The sequence below is a fragment of the Eucalyptus grandis genome, chromosome 1, assembly GCF_016545825.1.
Source record: "Eucalyptus grandis isolate ANBG69807.140 chromosome 1, ASM1654582v1, whole genome shotgun sequence".
In the NCBI taxonomy this organism is placed as follows: domain Eukaryota; kingdom Viridiplantae; phylum Streptophyta; class Magnoliopsida; order Myrtales; family Myrtaceae; genus Eucalyptus; species Eucalyptus grandis.
In genome coordinates this window covers 42,906,110-42,913,456 of record NC_052612.1, presented here as the reverse complement: position 1 = coordinate 42,913,456, position 7,347 = coordinate 42,906,110, and the positions used below count along the sequence as shown (strand labels likewise).

The 7,347-nt window shown below is 42.2% G+C and overlaps 1 pseudogene; it reads right to left on the bottom strand.

Moving 5' to 3' along the window:
- Positions 1-3,450: 3,450 nt before the first annotated feature.
- On the bottom strand, positions 3,451-6,550 carry LOC104423353 (annotated as a pseudogene).
- Between the last annotated feature and the right edge of the window lie 797 nt (positions 6,551-7,347).

Below are 7,347 nucleotides of genomic sequence, written 5' to 3'. Positions count from 1 at the left end.
TGGATTGTGTTTATGAAGTGAAATCTTCCAAAAAAAATTGAGTTTTTCAGTAATCAAGTGACTGGGTATCCTCAATTTCTTGGAGGTTGGGACACCTGGAGTGCCATAACTTGGCACGGAGGGACATTTAAAGTGCCATAACTTTAAAATGGTACACTTAAGTGCCAATATCGGAGTAAAATAGGACACGTGTCAATATCGGAGTAAAATGGGACACTTAAAGTGTCACTCCGGCGAAAATCCATGACGTGGCAATTTTCCGGCGAGTTTGGTCCAAAACGGCGTCGTTTTGCACGGCGCGTGGCGGAGAAAATGAAAAAACGACACCATTTCGTGTCGACGTGTAAATAATAATATAAAAATTAATTAAATTAGATTTAAAATTAATTTTATTTAAAATATTCAAAAAAATTAAAAAAAGAGAAATTTTAAATTTTTTTTAAAAATTAAGAAAAAAAGTGGGGAGGGGAGGTCGAACGGACGGCTGAGGGCTAAGCCCTCGCCGCCGCCGCCCTCCCCGCCGTCACCGAGAAGGGCCGACGAAGGGGGAGGGTCGGCCGGGGTCGCCAACCCCGGCCGACTAACGGTGAGGGCTGCGAGCCCTCGCCGGATCGCGGCGAGGGCCGCGACCCTCGCCCCAAATTTGGGCGAGGGCTCGCGAGCCGGCGATCACGGCCGACCCTCCCCACTTCGTCGCCGGCCCTTCCCGGTAGTGGCGGGGAGGCGGCGAGGAGGGCCGGCGACGAAGTGGGGAGGGTCGGCCGGGGTCGCGGGCCCGGCTAGGGGCCGGTGAGGGCTTGCGAGCCCGCCCGCATTTGGGGCGAGGGTCGCGGCCCTCACCGCGATTCGGCGAGGGCTCGCAGCCTTCACGTCGGTTGGCGACCCCGGCCGACCCTCGCCCTTCCGTCGTCGGCCCTTCCCGGCGACGGCGGGAGGCGGCGACGGCGAGGGCTCGCCCTCAGCCACCCGTTGGATCTCCCCCACTCTTTTTTTTTTTTTTTTTTTTTTTTTAAATTTTTAATTTTTAAAATTTTTAATTTTTTTTAATATTTTAAATAAAATTAAGTTTAAATTTAATTTAATTAATTTTTATATTATTATTTACACGTCAAACGCGAAACGGCGTCGTTTTTGCATTTTCTCCGCCACGTCAGCGTGCAAAATGATGCCGTTTTGGACCAAACTCGCCGGAAAGTTGCCACGTCAGCCATTTGGCTGGATTTTCGCCGGAGTGGCACTTTAAGTGTCCTATTTAACTTCGAAACTAGCACTCAAATGTACCATTTTGAAGTTATGGCACTTAAGTGTCGCCCGGTGCCAAGTTATGGCACTTGGGCTGTACTTCTGACTAATTTCTTGAGTCATTTTGGGTAACTGTGAGTTCTTTTTGAGTCTTTGAGTAAATGATTCAATTTTGAAGGGACAATGCTAGACTTATCTCAACTAGTTTATAATGAATGTGTTGGATTTTTGTTGGTTTTCAAAATATGATTCACTTATGTGAATGGCATTTATAGTTTGTAACATCACTTTTACTATCTGTAACGTCAGACCGTAGGGTAGCACGTATGTGGTTTACTGTAGTATTGCACTTACAAAATTTGAAGCTCACCTTTTCTATAACATCTATGTTTATAGTGAAAGAAGAAGGTGTAGACCTCAATTCTCAAACAAAAGTGAATATTTATGTCTAGCTCCCTCTTTTGATATGGTTTTTTCATTGAATTTTTGATGTGTCCTGTCTACAGTGTGAACTGTTTGCTCCTCATAGGTAAGGTTATCCTTTAGTGTTAAAGGTGCATAATTTAACACTTCTCTGAGTTCGGGGCATATTTTCTCAACATGGAACATGGAAATTTTTTGGACATCAAATAAGGCCGGTGGCAAGGTGAACTGATAAGCAAGTTCAATGATTCTCTACATGATATGAAAGTTGAGCACTCTCTTTTGGAATTGGTTTTTGGGATCTGTATACTTACTACTCTATATCTCAGGCATATGAGTTACGTTTCACCTATTCATGTCTGGTCATTTAATTTTAAAAAGGCATTTGGATTTTATGCACATTTTTACGTGCACAATGGGGAAAAGGTTTCTGAGCAGTGAAATTGCGATTGACTTCATTTAACAGAATGAATTTATGCAGTTTGTATCTACGCGGTCTTAATTAGATTGCCTTAATGTTTTGTGACCATTGATACATGAAATCATTTCTTTCAAGAAGAATGGAAGGAACTCACCGGGGTTTCCGTCTTGCTTTGCTCTTTTGCAGAGAGAAGGAACCCCTAAATCTTAATACACGAGACAAACCCTAACTAAAAACGAAAAAAAGAAGAAAAAAAAAAGAGACAAATTTAATCTTTACATTAACTGAAGTTTTGAAGGCATGGTCGCCACCCATATTAAAAGGGACATATTTCATGGTTTTCATCGCTGGCAAACCTTATATATAGTGAACGAATAGACTCGGGAAATAGTACAGCAAAGAGCTAATAAAATCATTCTTTCCGAAAAAGAGACCTACCCAGCTTTTTCTCTTGTCGTCCTCTTTGCGATTGCTCTGAAATCAACACGAGCTATCCGGGAAATTGAATGTGAGGTCTTTGACCACACCTAGGGGACTCCGGACACCCGGTTCGAGAGATAGGTCGGGACAGAGTACGGTGCGGACGCTTTGCTAGCTGCCACCGAGTTTGTCCTCAAGACATTCGGTTAAAGCGAGACCGCTACATATCTTTAGTACATAAAACAGCTCATTTTCGTTTGTCCTCTTCGCTGCAAGGTTTGGTAAGACAGTCTTTTATTGCATCAATGACTGCCCAGGCTGAGGGGAGAGTTTTCCCTTTTTTTCTCAGAAAGTAGAAACCGTCCTCGAGTTTTGGTTGGTGCAGGAGATTTAAGGCTATGTTTAATTGAGCAGGATAAAACTCCAAATATAATAATTTTTATTCTATTCAGTATTTGGAGTAATACAAAATGTGGACATGACTCAATATAACTCGAATATGGTCTAGATTAAAAGATCCTCAACCTTTAGGAACTTCATCATCCAAATTAGAGTCCGACCCGACCAAAAAAAAGAATAAAAAATTAAGAGTCCGACGCCTCCTCCAATAAGAAGATGGTCTGATGAAGGTGGTCGCCGGGGTGATAGAGCTCAACCACGTCACCGAATATAACTTGGAAGGGTGTCGGAGCACAGCGAATATGGATGGTGGATTGTGGAAGGATGAATAGTTTTCCACACTTTCATGATTTTTATTTTTAATTTTAATGCTGCAAATTAAACATTCATTTCGATAATATTTATTTAAGTCCATGTTATTTCCAGCGTAAACAAACATTAGATGAGATATTTAAAATCCTATTCTATTTAACATTATCTTATCCAGTGCAAATATCGGAGGGTCAAATGCAACTAAGAGTTTCAACAAACTTAAGACTAATGAGCTATTGAGGTTTGCGACTGGTGTGTAAGTATGTTGAAGCCAAATATGCCACGAATAATGTGATGCCAAGGGCTAGGAACATCAGCAACCAAAACTTAGGATCCTTTCTAAGTTCTTGGTAGTGGTTCATAGAATGTCTTGACAACAATGGATATAAGCATGCCGAAAATTGGAAATATCATGATACTAGCAACTGCAACGACAGTTCCAAATAGCAAGATAGGAACTTCTGATTTGTTGAGACGAGCAAGCCGGCATAGTGAAACCTTTGGCGCTTTTTCTGTGCTCCCAGGAGGAGCCGGGGATTGTGGGCCAACCGGTACCAAAGGAGACTGAGAGCGAGTGGCTGCTGCTATCTCCTACAGATGATCCCCGACTAGTGGATCGTTTGTACAACATCCTCCGACTGGATTGTGTTAAATTTAGTGATTTCTAACCTGTTTTGGGCATCTGGCGCTTGTTTAGATTCTCTGTTCACTTTCCTGCAAGAGTATTAGTTGAGAATATGCATCATTTGGATCTTTGAGCAGTTCAGAGTGTGAACCTGGATAGTTTTAGAGAAGCATCAATAGTCATGATATACTTGTGCATACTAGGAATAATAGTTGCTTAGCTCAATCCACAATTCCATTGTTTATTTCATGTAGATTGCGACCTACCTTTCTCCACCATTTTTCCACGTTGAATAATGGCAATCATAACTGCATTCCTAACAATGCTCAAAACGGTGGGCAACAACGACAGTTGTGCGGTTGCCCATAATCCTGTCCAAGGCCTCTTGGACTGTCCTCTCAGATTCCACATCGAGGGCACTTGTGGCTTCATCAAGGAGCAAAATACGAGGGTCTTTAAGAACCGCTCTTGCTATGGCTACTCTTTGCTTCTGCCCACCAGGCAACCGAGTCCCACGTTCACCATTCATAGTGTCCAAGCCCTAAATGTCAAAAGTTCAAAAATCATGAGGCAGTAAGATTGAGAGTGCGAGAAAAAGACAATTACAGTCTGGCCAGAGAAAAGAAAAGAGCTGATTCATCGATCTTGGAGGAGCATAATCTTTATACCGGTGGCAACTTGTCCATGAACTTGGTAGCATTCACAAGTTCTATAGCAGCTTTGATCTCTTCAGGCGTGGCGCCTTCCTTTCCATATGCAATATTGTCCTTGATGCTGCCTGTGAATAACACGGGCTCCTGGCTGACAAGCCCGATTTTGCTCCTGCTCCATTTGAGCTGAAACTCTTTTAAGATTGATCCCATCAATTAGTAGTTCACCAGCTTGTGGATCGTAGAACCTCTCTATCTGACTGATCACTGTGGACTTCCCTCTTCCGCTATGTCCCACCAAAGCGGCAGTTGTACCACTCGGGATGCTAAGAGAGAACCCATTGAATATTTTGTTCATTGTGCCTGGCTGGGTAACTGAAATAACATCCTTCAACTCTATATCTCCACGAATGTCATCTAGTTTCTTTCCCTTGGTATCAAAAGAATTGATCTCCGGCTTCCTGTGGATTATCTCCAACATCTTATATCCAGCAGCTTGGCCATCTGCAAATGCACTCACGCATGGAGAAGCCTGCCCAAGAGACCTAATGAACATCCCCACCAAGCCCCAAAAAATGAGGGGAAAAAGAAAGAAAATCCATGATTTGGCTTTCTAAATTTCTCTAGGGTTTAATGAGGAATTGAACCAAGAGATCTCAGATCAAAAGGAAAAAGGACAGTTGGAGCGCAACTCACAGAAGTTGGAGCACAACTCACAGGATACCATTCACGACTGCCATGATCACATTAATCACTGTGCCCCCATCATATCCCTTGTCTAATATCAACTTTGCGCTGTGCCATATCGCCCAAAGCATAACCGCCGAAGGTGATAAGTAGGACTGTTCCAAGACCTAATCCAGTCGCCAGACCTTTGTGGACACCTGATCTGTATGCTCAATTCTGTGTGAAGCTACGTCAGTGCAACATACTCTTCTGATCAAACCAATCGTCTGCTCCACAACATTTGCTGCCTTTGCATCCGCACTTTGCCCGCCAGATGCCTTCTTTGAAATGATGAGTGACCTAGCTCCACCCACAATCATTAGCAAAGGAATCATAATTAGCACGACCAGGGTCAATTGCCACCCGTTGATAAATGCTATCACAAAACCTCTGGCAAATGTCGACATGAGCTGTATGAACTTCCCTACCTGCACGAATCTAGCAATCCGTCAAAATCCAGGATGGAAAAGTTTATACTAAGTGCGCCAGACAAAATGCTCAATTCTTTTCACAATTAGTATGCCGGTAGAAGGAAAGTATGACCTTTTCACCCATGGCATTCTGGATGAGGATTGTGTCGCCTGACATTCTGCTGATGATCTCTCCGGTGTAAGTGCCCTCATCAAAGAAGGCGACATCTTGTCTCAATATAGTTTGCAAAAACAGGGCCTTTATTCTCGCAGCCCATCGCTCACCAGTGACCATCCAGCAAGACACCACTGACCAAATGAAAGGAAGAAGGAAGACTAAATTTTCTCATTTCCTAAGGTAAATAATTCGACTCCGAACTAAAAGAAAGTCGAGACTCAAGATGCACTCACGTAAAGGCCCATTCTCCACATCCGAGCGCCAGATAGACAAACCTCTGAGCTATCTGAATGTTTCACAAACAATCTAATCAGTTAATTCACAATCTCAACACGAGCACTCCGAAAGAAATTTCCTTTTCTAGAGAAGAGTTTCTCTGTAAAAATCCACCAAGTCCACATTGGCAAAGCTTTTACCTTGGGCACAAGATCTACAATGTCACTGTCAGCCTGGTTCTTGCCGAACTATCGATCAGCTCTCCGAACAATTGGGTCATAAAGGGCAGAGAAAAGCCATTCCCGATTGCGCCTATCAACCCAACAACCATTGATAGTATATCAGTAGAATCTGCAAATGAGAACAGCTTGTAGAATGGGACCGCATTCATTTCCTCATCTCCCTTGCTCTTGTGGGAGTCCTGCTCATTCTCATTCACGGTTATGGCCATGCTGCTGTACCCGGGACGCAGATCTCTTATGCGTGAATATCTAGAATAGGCAACTTGTATTCCAAGCCAAAGGAGTACAATTATCGGGCTAGCTGGGAAAGACAGTTGCAGGACGGTCAAGCACAAATGGATCAATAAAAAGAAACTGTACTGCAGTCAATTTTCTCAAATCTAAAAGCAACTAAAGACAAAACTACTCTGAGCAATCATCCGAGAAATGTACAGCATCTTCTCGTGGAATTTGAATGGATTAGCTTTTAAGCAACCAAGATCTGAGACAACCTTTCAACCATAAAGGGCAAAGCTACAGATATGAAAGACCGCCGATCGTGGGGACTGCAGTTCGAAGAGTTTTTATCTCATTGGTAAAGCACCCTTCCAGAAATCAACTAGAATAAGGACTTTCTTTGTGCAGGTCTTGACTTTCCGTTTTGGTCGTGGCGAAGATATGGTTTACATGTTATTTTGACTCTTAGTAATTTTCCTATCTTGAAAAATAATACACACAAAAATTACATTGCGTAATAGATTAGATTTTGTTTTGTATTTGAGAATTTCACTTTAGGATCACATAATATTTTAGATGAAATTCTATGAAGATTTAGTTTAGTTTATTTCTTGGAATAGATTAGTTGACTTTCCAATTTAGATATTTTACTATTCTAATTTTAATAAAATAGAAAGTAACATGCATATTCATATAGAATAAGTTGCATTTCATGCCATATCATATTGCCACATCATGCCACATCACCAATGCCATGTTTTAAACGTGCATTGAAGTCTCCCAGACATATATTTGCGGTCGAATTAAAAATCATAAGGCTTACAATATTGTAATTAAACTCAAACAAAATCATGGAATCAATTGACT